This window comes from Canis lupus, chromosome 2 (genome assembly GCF_011100685.1).
Source record: "Canis lupus familiaris isolate Mischka breed German Shepherd chromosome 2, alternate assembly UU_Cfam_GSD_1.0, whole genome shotgun sequence".
Taxonomy (NCBI): domain Eukaryota; kingdom Metazoa; phylum Chordata; class Mammalia; order Carnivora; family Canidae; genus Canis; species Canis lupus.
The window spans coordinates 9,387,535-9,400,573 of record NC_049223.1 but is presented as its reverse complement, the minus strand read 5'-3'; the positions used below and the strand labels follow the sequence as shown (position 1 = coordinate 9,400,573).

At 39.5% G+C, this 13,039-nt stretch overlaps 1 protein-coding gene across 19 annotated transcripts in view; it reads left to right on the top strand.

The window, feature by feature from the left end:
• The window catches only part of MLLT10 (MLLT10 histone lysine methyltransferase DOT1L cofactor), a 249,025-nt gene that overhangs the window by 20,767 nt on the left and 215,219 nt on the right, over positions 1 to 13,039 (top strand). Inside the window, exon 1 of one of the 19 annotated variants that reach the window (XM_038529843.1) lies at positions 1,745 to 1,959. The exons of the other annotated variants lie outside the window; for them this stretch is intronic. The gene's annotated coding sequence lies outside the window, so the exon portion shown is untranslated. Of the gene's footprint in view, positions 1 to 1,744; positions 1,960 to 13,039 lie in introns of those variants that run through there. 19 annotated transcript variants of the gene reach the window in all.

Genomic DNA, 13,039 nt, shown 5'->3' with positions numbered 1-13,039 from the left:
ATGAGAGATATACACAGAGACAGAGACATAGGCAGAGGGAGAAGCAGGCTCCCCGCAAGAAGCCCGATGTAGGACTCTATCCTGGACCCTGGAATCATGCTCTGAACTGAAGGCTGACTCTCAACCACTGAGCTACCCAGGCGTCCCATGGAATATCTTTTGGATGCAATTTTTCTCTTAACTGTGAGGATGTTAGTCAGAGGGGTTTTGTTTTGTTTTGTTTTGTTTTATTTCAGTTTTCTGAAGTTTTCGTCTGCTCCTGGGACTTTTTTCCTCAGTCAGAATTCATTTGTATCATTGTCTTGCTGGAGACCTTGTTTATTACAAAGGTGGTGACTCTTAGGCACCTATTTGAATTAAAGACAAACTTGTAATGAGTTGATTGGAAGTTCTGTGTGTGTGGTAGGGATTGTTGCAAGTTGGCTTCCTTATAGGTGATCTGAGCGGATTCTTTTATTAGGAGACCACCAGCTGGTTAGTGTATTGAGAGGGAAATATTCCAGTCATCTTTTTGGGATTGACTAACCTGGTTACCAGTATTCTTTGAGCCAGATGTTTGCTGGAATTTCTCTATACAGAGTTAGGTTTTCAGTTAATTCTTCATGTTTGGTATGGTACCCGTTTCCTCAGCTATGCTTGGTATCCCTGAATTCAAATTTCCTTGTTTACCCTTTCTGCAGTTTTCCAGGATTGGGGGTAGTTGAGGAGATTAGCGGGGAACGTGGTTGTTTTCCAGAGTATATCCTGTCTCTCCTGTTGTTAGCTTCACCTGAACACATTCCTTTTGGATATATATACTGCTATGTACATTTGTCACTCCCTTGTCTCTGTTGCTTGGTACCTAAAGTTCTTCCAGTTGCTAGTGCTATGTAATCTAAGATCTATTGCTTTGGGGCTTATCTTACTACAGCAACCTTTTCTGATTTGTTGAGTCATTTACTACTTGTCTCCCTTGTAGCTTCCAAAATTTTATAGCTGTTGTCTTCTCTTATGTTCTTTTTCTGTTTGTAGCTTTATGTCCTTTTATCTCATTTCCTGGAGTTCTAGGAAGGAGAGGAGGTAATTTTTAAGTAGAACTATCTGTGCTTGTGATGTGGTCTTTTACCATTTCTCCCAGGGTCTTGTTTTATGTTTTCGTGTGTTCTTTCTACTTGATTTTTTTCCTCCACTACTTCACAGACATTTTTGAATTTTCCCATGAATTCTACTTTCCCTTTGTATTTTTCACCTTTCATTTTTTTGTCTTTTCTCTTCACTAGCAAGCTTCCTGGAAGAATAAAACTGTAGTTGATAACTCCACTTCACTTGTCTATAATAGTCTAGCCTCTTAGTTTGCATAATGATTGAAATACAACTTAGTTGTCTTTTAAAGCAATAGCCTATGAAATCTGCATTTACTATAATCTCATCATGGACAGTTGTCCATTTTTGTCTTTCAGTGACCCTTACATAGAAGTCTATGTACAATAAGTTCTTTTAATAACTTAATAACGTGTCAGGAAAATTGACTCCCTCGAGGATCTTGGTATATTTCCTCCTTTTTGATAGCTCACTGATACACATTCTATTTTTCTTTTTGTTCTGGCTACCAGGCAGCCCAGAACCAAATCTGGTCTTTAGTTACATCAGTAATATTAATCTGATTATTAGTATATTTGGTTCTTCCTCCTCCTCCTTTGGGGTGTAGGACTTCACCTCTTATCTCTGTTTCTCTGCGTGTTGATTTCATTCTCTCATACTACAGACTCTCTACTTCATGAGGCTGGAACCATGACTGCTGGCAGCTCTTGGCTCTCATCTTCCCAGCCCCTTCTACCAGAAGAAGGGGCTCTTTTGAAGAATCCTGGGAAGGACTCTGATTGGCCTGTCTTGGATCATGTACCCACCATCCCTGTGGCTGGAGTGGGGAGGGTACTATGAATGGCAACCCTCACTAGAACTACATAGTTGGAGTCAGGGGTAAGAGCAGTTTCCCTAAATCAGGGGGATGTCCTTCATATTGACTTTGAATGTTCATTTTTCTATTTTTTGTTGTTATAATACAGGTTGTTTATTTGTAGGCTGCCTCAAATCCTTTTCTGAAAAATGTGTTTGGCTGTAAATAAACGCATAAGATACCACAAACGCCTTTGATACCGTTACATTTGGCTCTTAAGTCCACCGCTATTGATTTTGATGTTAAAGTCAGGGAGCAAATCCAGTATTTTTTCAGTTTTCATTCTATTCGATCCAGTTTCAGCATTTAAAGCTATGATCACTCCATTGCTCTCTGATCACTAGTGCCATTGCAAAAACTATGATCTCTCCATTACAACTCTCTTTTCTCATGACTTTTGGGAAGTTGCTTTCTTCTCTTACCTCTTTAAACATTTCCTTTTGATTTCCTGTTTGGTATTACTTCCTTCTTTAAAATTTAAGTTACGTGATGTTTTTCTGGCTTATTTATTTGATTACTTTACCCTATGAAAACTTAGGATGCATGCTTGGGGATCTTCTAAGCATCAATATTACCTGAAAAGTTTTATTCCTTCAGATCCATGTTTGCAATTACCTTCTGGATATGTCTATTAAGATATCCTACGGATCTTAAATTTGATTTCTCTACAGGTAGTCACTGGCATAATTTAAGCTTTAGTGTTTTGTTGAGATTATTATAACAGCTTAAATCAACTTAGTTTTTGGTAAGGTGACATACTGACATGTTTCAAAAGTTTAATAAAATAAACAACAGGGCAGCTGGATAGCTCAGTCAGGTAAGCATCTGACTTTGGTTTAGGTCATGATATCAGGGTCCTGGATCAAATCCTGCATTGGGCTTCCTGCTCAGTGGGGAATCTGCTTCTCCTTCTGTCCTCTCCCCCCACCTTAGATTCTCTTTCAAAGAAATAAAATCTTTAAAAAAAAAAAAAAAAAAGATAAACAGTAGATGTGCCTGGCTGGCTCAGTTGGTGGAATGTGAGACTCTTGATGTTGGGGTTGTGAGTTTAAGCCCCACACTGGGTGTAGAGATCACTTAAAAATAAAATTAAAAAAATAGATAACACAAAAGATAAACAGTGAGGTTTTCCTTCTAAACCTCTTATTTGCCTAGGTTTGCTTTTAAACTTCCAATTGTTACTGTTTTTTATTCATTTTCCTAATTTATATATGTGATGCTTTAAATATATAGATTATTTTTATTCCTCTTTTTTTGGTAAAATGTAGCACATTACACATATAGCATACTTCTCCCTTTTCTTCTCTCCTTTTTAGTACAGTCCACTTCTGTTTGAAGATTATCTCCTACAAAACAAATATGGTTGTCATTTCCAACTTCTGTAGTGTTTCTTAACTGTTGGTGGAGCCAAAGGATTGTATTTTACAGTGACACTTTTTTTTAAGTAATCTCTTTGCATGGGGCTTGAACTCATGACCCCAAGTTACATGCTGTATTGACTGAGCTGGCCAGGCATCCTTGACACATTTAATTTATGTGTGGAGTATGGCTGGGGAAACACTGGTCCCCAACCCCCTTGTACCCAGCAATAATAAAAGTCTAGGGGCACCTGACTAGCTTGGTTGGCAGAGCATGCAATTCTTGATCTCAGGATTGTGAGCTTGAGCCCCACATTGGTGCAGAATTTACTTTAAAAAGTCTACATCTGCAGTTATGGAGTAGGGTTAGAAAATTATGGTATTGGGCATCTGGCTGGCTCAGTTGAAAGAGCATGCAACTCTTGATTTCAGGGTCATGAGTTCGAGCCCCACGTTGGGTGTAGAGATTACCTAAGTAAAAGAAAGAAAGAAAATTCTAGTATTGTTCTAGAGCCAAGTAGGGATTGTAGTTGCCCTAACAAGATGTAAGCTGTTTTTTCTCTGTATGGTCGCCACCTCTCTTATTACCACTTTCTCTACTCTATCTCCTACATAGCTAGGAGCAGACAAATAACTCCAAAAGATGACTTTCTGTGTGTTACTACTCTCAGATGTCATCAGTGCTTTTCTGTTCTCTAAGTCCCAAGTGCAAACTGTTATTTTCCATCTTAAGAAAATTGGCTCTTATTTTTGTATACTAAGTGCAGGCAGGCTTATTTTTGGATAATTGGGGAAAAGAAGATAAGTAGAGAAAAAAAATCCATAATTTTGCTCATAGACATCAGGCAGTATAGTAGTAAGGTCAAGATCACAGGCTTGAAGTTAGATGGAGTAGATCTGTGACTGGGCAGGTTTATCTTCTAAGCTGCAGTTTCTTCCTCTGCAGAATAGCATGGAGTTCTGCTTATGTGTCCAATACTCTCAGGTGCTTTTTTTTCTTTTTTTTAAAGATTTATTTATTTATTCATGAGAGATACACACACACACACACACACACAGAGGCAGAGACATAGGCAGAGGGAGAAGCAGGCTCCTCACAGGGAGCCCAATGCAGGACTCACTCCTGGATTCCAGTATCATGACCTGAGCCGAAGGCAGGAGCCCAACCGCTGAGCCACACAGGCATCCCTCTAAGGTACTTTATATGAAGGAATATGTTTTACCTTCTGAACAGGACAATGAAATTGGTATTATTTGTATGTGGGATTTTTATTTTTTTATTTTTTAAGATTTATTTATTTGAGAGAGAGAGTGTACATAGAGGGAGAGAGTGAAGCAGACTCCCTACTGAGCAGGAAGCCTGATGTGAGGCTGGAACCCAGGACCCCGGGGATCATGACCCGAGCTGAAGGCAGTCATTTAACCAACTGAGCCAGCCTGGTGCCCCTATATGTATTGTTTTTCAATAACGAGGCAACTTGGGTCCTACAGCAGGTTAGTAATTTGTTCAGTGGGTACACCAGGTTTTGAACCCTGGGCACTCCAGAGATGATGTTACGCTACACTATAAATTCTACTTCAAGCAGGTAACCAGAAGTGTTAATACATATGTGTATCTGAATATCTTCATCTTGATGTTATTTTAGGATTGGAGAAAAATGAAATAACATCAATGTGGTGAGATTAGGAAGTAGAGCTTACCCATGAACAGTGGGTTTGAGTCGTCTGGGTCCATTAATATTCAGACTTATAAAATAAATACAGTACAGTACTGTAAATGTATTTTATTTCCCTTACACTTTCCTTACTTCCTTTTTCCTTTTAAAGTAGGCTCCATGTCCAGAGTGGAGCCAAACTGACTGAGCCACCTAGACACCCCTCCTTAAGCTTTTCTTAATACTTCTTTTTTCTGGGACACCTGGGTGGCTCAGTGGTTGAGCGTCTGCCTTTGGCTCAGGGCATAATTCTGGGGTCCTAGGATCGAGTCCCACATCGGGCTTCCTGCATGGAGCCTGCTTCTTCCTCCGCCTATGTCTCTGCCTCTCTCTCTGTTTCTCGTGAAAAAAAAAAAAAGAAAAAGAAAAACAATCATTCTTTTTTACTAACTTATTTTATTTTGAGAATACAGTATTTAAGACATATAAAATATATGTTGACTATTATGGTAAGGCTTCTGATCAACAGTAGGCCATTACTAGTTAAGTTCTTGGGGACTTACAGGTTTGAGTGTCGAGTTTTTTTTTTTTAATTAATTAATTAATTAATTAATTATTTATGATAGTCACACAGAGAGAGAGAGAGGCAGAGACACAGGCAGAGGGAGAAGCAGGCTCCATGCACTGGGAGCCCGACGTGGGATTCGATCCGGGGTCTCCAGGATTGCGCCCTGGGCCAAAGGCAGGCGCTAAACTGCTGCACCACCCAGGGATCCTGAGTGTCGAGTTTTGATGCAAGAGTTGACACCCATAACCTCCATGTTGTTCAAGGGTCAGCTGTATATTATTAGTTATAAGGGCGTTAGTCTTTCATGGTTGGATTTTTTTTTTTTTGAGGTTTTTTAGTTTCTGCCATTATATGTGTATATTTTAACCTGTTGTTACTACTTTAGTCCCTTTGTCATTAAAGTTAGGAAATATATTTAAGGGTGCCTGGGTGGTTCAGTGGTTGAGCATCTGCCTTTGGCTCAGGTCATGATCCCAGGGTTCTGGGATCGAGTCCTGCATCAGGCACCTGCAGAGAGCATACTTCTCCCTCTGCCTATGTCTCTGTGTGTGTGTGTGTCAAATGAATAAATGAATCTTTAAAAAAAAAGATATTTCTATGAGCTATTTCTCTGTTTATGAAAGTTTTTTTTTTAGATGTTCCAGAAGGTTTTGTTTGTCTGTTTGTTTTTAGAGAGGGAGATGGGGAGGGGCAGAAGGACAGGGAGAGAGAGAGAGACTCACTCTTAAACAGGTTCCACCGCCAGAGTGGAGCTCGATCTCACAACCCTGAGATCATGACCTGAGCTGAAATCAAGATTCACATGCTTAACTGAGCCACCCAGGTGCGCCCAGAATTTTTTATCTTCACTTTTTTGGCAACATTAATTTTATGGATGTTTGACTGCTTTTGGTGACTGATATTTTTAGAAAGTGTTGAGTTTTCTTTTTTTTTTTTTTTAAAGATTTTATTTATTTATTCATGAGAGAGAGAGAGAGAGAGAGAGGCAGAGACACAGGCAGAGGGAGAAGCAGGCTCCATGCAGGGAGCCAGATGTGGGACACGATCCCTGGTCTCCAGGATCACACCCTGGGCTGAAGGCGGTGCTAAACCGCTGAGCCACCCGGGCTGCCCGAGTTTTCTCTCTTAAACACACTCCATCCTCTGGTTATCTTTGATACATGGATAACATATGTCGAAGTATGTTTCTTTTGTCGTTCGAACAAATAGCCATGTATTATCAGCCTTAGGAGAACTAAGATTTCACTTTTTTTTTTTTTTAAGATTTTATTTATTTATTCATGTGAGAGAGAGAGAGAGAGAGAGAGAGAGGCAGAGACACAGGCAGAGGGAGAAGCAGGCTCCATGCAGGGAGCCCAATGTGGGACTGGATCCTGGGTCTCCAGGATCAGGCCCTGGGCTGAAGGCGGTGCTAAACCGCTGAGCCACCCGGGCTGCCCAAGGTTTCACTCTTAACCAAACAAACACTTTTCATTTTTTTGGACTAACCTTATGTATTATATTTGTTTAAATATTTTATTTATTTATTTATTTTATTTGAGAGAGAGAGCATGTACCTTTGAATAGGGGGCAGAGGGGCAGAGGGATATGAAGAGAATCTCAGGCAGATTCCATGGTGAGTGTGGCACCCAACTTACGACCCTGAGATCATGACTGGAGCCGAAATGAAGTCAGATGCTTAACTGACTGAGCCACCCATGCACCCAATCTTATGGATTTTAATTTACTTGTGCGTGTGTGTGTGTAGGATTTTTAACATATTTTTATTTTTATTTTTAATTTTTCTGATTTTTTTTAAAAAGATTTTTTATTTATTCAGAGAGAGAGAGAGAGTGGCAGAGACACAGGCAGAGGGAGAAGCAGGCTCCATGCACGGAGCCCGACGTGGGACTCAATCCCGGGTCTCCAGGATCACATCCTGGGCTGCAGGCGGCGCTAAACCGCTGCGCCACCAGGGCTACCCTAATTTTTCTGATTTTAACTTCTTTTTAGTTGTAAGGCATAAGGTTCAATGAAAAGAGTGTAGCCAGTAGATGGACATTTAAAACTAAGTAATAAAATGAATATACATGTAGTTATTAACAAAGCTTAATAAGCAGAGCACTGCCCATACCTTTGACCTCTGTATGCCTCTCCCTCATCACGTTTCCACTTTTCCTGAAGGAAACACTTTCCTGAGTCCTCTGAGTTTTGTATTAATTGTTCTTCAGTTTTCTTTTTTTTTTAAAAAGATTTTATTTTTTATTTATTTGAAAGAGAGAGAGAGAGCATGAGTGGTGGAGAGAGGCATAGGCAGAAGCAGACTCCCCACTGAGCAGGGAGCCTGGTGGGCTTGATCCCAGGACTCTGAGGTCATGACCTGAGGAAGGCAAACTCTTTTTTTTTTTTAAGATTTTATTTATTTATTCATGACAGAGAGAGAGAGAGAGAGATCGAGAGGCAGAGGAAGAAGCAGGCTCCGTACAGGGAGCCTGACAGGGAGCTTGATCCCCTGTCTCCAGGATCACACCCCGGGCTGAAGGCAGCACTAAACCGCTGGGCCACTGGGGCTGCTCGGATGGCAAACTCTTAATTGAGTGAACCATCCAGGCGCTCCTCTTCAGTTTTATTTCTATACAACATATTAGTTGTGAGAGTTTTGTGTTTTAAGTAAATGAAATAATACTTAAATGAATTTTTTTTTATTCACAGTATGCTTTTGAAATTTATCTATTTGGTGCATGTACCTATAGTTGATTCAGTTTCATTGTTGTATAATATTTTAGGATATGAATTACATACTATCCATGCTGCTGTTGACAGACATACAGATTTTTGTCAGTGTTTTGCATTATGAACATCTTCATGAATATTTTTGTACATGTGCAGGAATTTATCTAGGTTACTACTCTTCAAACTGCTGGATGTGCTCCCAAAAGGGTCATGAGATCAGATTAGTAGGGAGCAACTAACTTAAAAAAATAGAGCAGAAAAACATTCATAGTGCATTTTCAGTATCCTGTGTATATATACAGGCTTGCAATATAAAACATATATATATCTTTTTAATAAAACATATTTCTTAAAGTGGTTCATGGTCAGAAAAGTTTGAGAAACACTGCTTCGGGTATATACTTAGAAGTGCAGGTGTGAGGTTGTTAGGAAGGTCAGTTCATTTTCAGAAATGGTTGTTTCATTTTACTTTTGTACTATAGATTGGTTTCTTCTGTCAGTGCTTAATCAGTGCTTAGTATGTCAGTCTTTTTTTTTTTTTTTTTTTAAGATTTTATTTATCTATTCATGAGAGACAGAGAGAGAGAGAGAGAGGCAGAGACACAGGCAGAGGGAGAAGCAGGGAGCTTCTGTCAATCCTGGGTCTCCAGGATCAGGCCCTGGGCTGAAGGCAGTGCTTAACTGCAGAGCCACCCGGGCTGCCCATGTGTTCCACTTTTTGAGGAAGTGCCAAAATATTTTTCACAGTGGCTGCACTATTTTATATTCCTATCAGCAATACATGAGGGTTCCAGTTTCTCCACATCTTCTCCAACTCTTATTTTTGGTTTCTTTTCTCTTCGAAATTATAGCCATGCTATTGGTGTGAAGTGGTATCTCCTTGTGGTTTTGATTTCTTTCTACCTGTAGTGATGCTACCTTTTTTGCCAATTTTGTTTCAGCCACATTTTGTAGTTTTCAGTGTACAAGTTCTTTGCTTCTTTGGATAAGTGTATTCCTTGTTTTTGTTTTAAAGATTATATTTATTTATTCATGAGAGACACAGAGAGAGAGGCAGAGACATAAGCAGAGGGAGAAGCAGGCTCCCCGTGAGGAGCTGGATGCAGGACTCGACCCCAGGACCCTAGAATCACAGGCAGACGCTCAACAGTGAGCCAGCCTAGTGCCCCTGGATAAGTGTATTCCTAAAATTTCTTTTTTTGATGCTGTTATACATGCAGTTATTTATTTATTTTTTAGAAGACTCCGTACCCAGTGTGAACCCTAGTATGGGGCTTAAACTCACAACCCTGAGATAAGACCTGAGCTGAGATCAAGAGTTGGATGCTTGACTGACTGAGCCACCTAGGCCCCCTGATAAATGCAATTGTTTTAATTTCCTATTAAGATTGTTCATTTATAGTTGTGTTTTTTGTTTTTTTTGTTTTTTTTAAACTTTTGGGACGCCTGGGTGGCTCAGTGATTGGGCGTCTGCCTTTGGTTTGGATCGTGATTCTCGAGTCCCAGGATCAAGTCCTGCTCCCTGTATGGAGCCTACTTCTCCTTCTGCCTCTCTCTCTCTCTGTCTCTCATGAGTAAATAAAAGGCTTAATTTTTTTTTTTTTTAGATTTATTTTGAGTCAAATATAGAGTCACATGCAGGTGTAAAAAATAATACAAAGAGAGTTCGTATACCATCTACTCAGTTTCCCCAATGTTGGTATTTTTAAGAATTACAGGATAATATCAGCATCAGGTTATTGAATTTGATATGGTTAACAGAATAATTCCATCAGAAGGATCACTCATGGTGCCTTTTTTTTTTTCATAGTACCTTTTTTATAGCTATACCTACTTCATTACTAATTCCTTCCAGGCTTAGTTTCTGGCAAGCACTGATGTATCAACCAGTTCTGTAATTTTGCCATTTCAGGGATGCTATATAAATGGAAGTAAAGAACATGTAACTTTTTGAGATTGGGTTTTTTTCCCTCATGTAACATGATTCTTTGGAGATTCATCCAGTTTGTTGAATGTATCAGTAGCTCCGTTGCTTTTTCTTAGTGTTTTATGTTACGGGTATACCACAGTTTGTTTAATTATTCATCTGATGCAAGATACTTCAGGTATTTCTGGTTTGGGGCTATCATGAATAAAGCTGATTAAACTACTCTTGTGTAGATTTCTGTGTGAACATAGGTCTCCATTTCTCTGGGATGAATGTCCATTTGTACAATTGCTGAGTTGTATGAGGGCTGCATGTGTAGTTTCTTAGAAGAAATTGCCGAGGTGCCTCGCAGCTCAGTCGGTTAAGTGTCTGCCTTTGGCTCAGGTCATGATCTCAGGCCCTTGGGTTTGAGCCCTGCTTTGGGCTCTCAGCTCAGTGGGGAGCCTACTTCTCCCTCTGCCTCTCCTCCTGCTTGTGTACTCTCTCTTTCTGTCAAATAAATAAAATCTTTTTTTTTTCTGTTTTGCTGCCCTTTATTTATTTATTTGTTTATTTTTAATAATAAATTTATTTATTGGTGTTCAATTTACCAACATACAGAGTAACACCCAGTGCTCATCCCGTCAAGTGCCCCCCCTCAGTGCCCGTCACCCATTCTACCCCACCCCCCGCCCTCCTCCCCTTTCACCACCCCTAGTTCGTTTCCCAGAGTTAGGAGTCTTTATGTTCTGTCTCCCTTTCCCACACATTTCTTCTTCCTTCCCTTCTATTCCCTTTCACTATTATTTATATTCCCCAAATGAATGAGAACATATAATGTTTGTCCTTCTCCGATTGACTTACTTCACTCAGCATAATACCCTCCAGTTTCATCCACGTTGAAGCAAATGGTGGGTAAATAAAATCTTAAATAAAGAAAAAAATTCCTAAAGTGTTTTCCGGAGTGACTGTACCATTTCCATTAGAAGTCTGAGCAAGCCAGTTTTTTGGCATCTTTGCTAGCATGTGGCATTTTCACTTTTTTTTTTTTTTTTGGTCATTCTTTTTATTTAGTAGTTTTGGTAGGCATATAGTGATACCATATTGTGATTTAAAAAAAAAAAACAATTATTTTGGGCAGCCCCGGTGGCACAGTGGTTTAGCGACACCTGCGGCCCCGGGGTGTGATCCTGGAGACCCGGGATCGAGTCTCGCGTCGGGCTCCCTGCGTGGAGCCTGCTCCTCCCTCTGCCTGTGTCTCTGCCTCTCTCTCTCTCTCTCTGAATAAATAAATAAATCTTCAAAAAAAATTATTTTGACAGAGAGTGAGTGAGCATGCATGCACAACCTGGGGAAATCAGCAGAGGGAGTGGGAGAAGCAAATTCTCTGCTGGATGGGGAATGTAATGTGGGGCTTGATCCCAGGACCTTGGGATTGTGACCTGAGCCAAAGGGAGATGCTTAACTGACTGAGCCACCCAGGCACCCCTATTGTGATTTTAATTTGCATTTGCCTAATGGCTAATGATGTTGACCATCTTTTATCTTTTTATGTATTTGCTGTTTATATATCCTTTTTAGGTCATATGTCTTATCTTTTGAGCAAATGTTTATTTGTGACTTTTGCCTATTTTCCAATTATTGTGAAATTTAATTAATTAAAAAAAATCTCTACACCCAGCATGAGGCTCAAACTCATGACCCAGTGATCAAGAGTTACATGCTCCATTGACTGAACCAGCCAACTGATCCTGAAAATATTTATATTTAGAATTAGCTAGCTGGATTCCTTTTTTTTTTTTTTTGTAGGTTTTTTTTTTTTTTTTTTTTTTTTTAAATCTTATTTGAGAGAAAAGGAGAGAGAACATGAGCAGGGGGAGAAGCTGACTGACTCCTCACTGAGCAGCGATGACATCCCCCCCCCCCCCCCCATGTGGGGCTTGATCCCAGGACTCTGAGATCATGACCTAAGCTGAAGGTAGATGCTCAACCAACTGAGCCACCCAGGTGCCCCTAGACTCAGTTTAGATGATCGCAACTTTGTTGGCAACATTCAAAGCATAATAGGAGCAAGGTGAACATAGACTTTTTTTTCTCCTTAAGGCCTGCTGTGGAGAAGGATGCCTTGTACATCCTGCTGCTCTCACACTGTCTTTCTCTCCTCTGGTTTCTTCTGGCACACCAGTGGTTTCTTTGTTAATGTCGTTCTCATTCAAATATTTTTTCATCATTTGCTTATTTTTTTATTGTAGATTTGACAGTTCTGTATATATTCTATGTGCTCTTTGCCAAGTACATGATTTGCTCTTATTTTATCCCAAATTGGAGCAAAGTTTTTATTTTTGATGAAGTACAATTTATAAATTTATTCTTTTATGGATCATACTTTTGTTGTCAAACTTAATAACCCTGTACCCAATCTTAAATCCCAAAGATTTTTTTCCTGTGTTTTCTTGTTATTTATTTAGTTTTTAAGTGAGCTCTATGCCCAATATGGGGCTTGAACTTGATTGTGAGATTAAGAGTTTCATGTTCTACTGACTTAGCCAGCCAGATGCCCCTCTTTTAAAAATATTATAGTTTTATGTTTTACTTTTAAATCTCTGATTCATTTTGAGTTAATTTTTATATAAAGGGTAAGACTTTTTTTTTTAATTTTTTTACCTTGTCTCTTTGCCTGTGGATTTCCAAACGCTCCAATGCCAACCATTTGTTGAAAAGTCTGTCTTCTTCTTTTTTTTTTTTTTGAAACGTCTGTCTTCCTTTGAATTGCTCTCGCACCTTTGTCCAAAATCAGCTGGGCATCTTTGGGTATATTTCTGGGTTTTCTGTTCTGTTACGTTGATCTTTGCATTTGTGTCTCTGGCTGGCAGTACCAGGTGTCTTAATTATAGTACATGATGA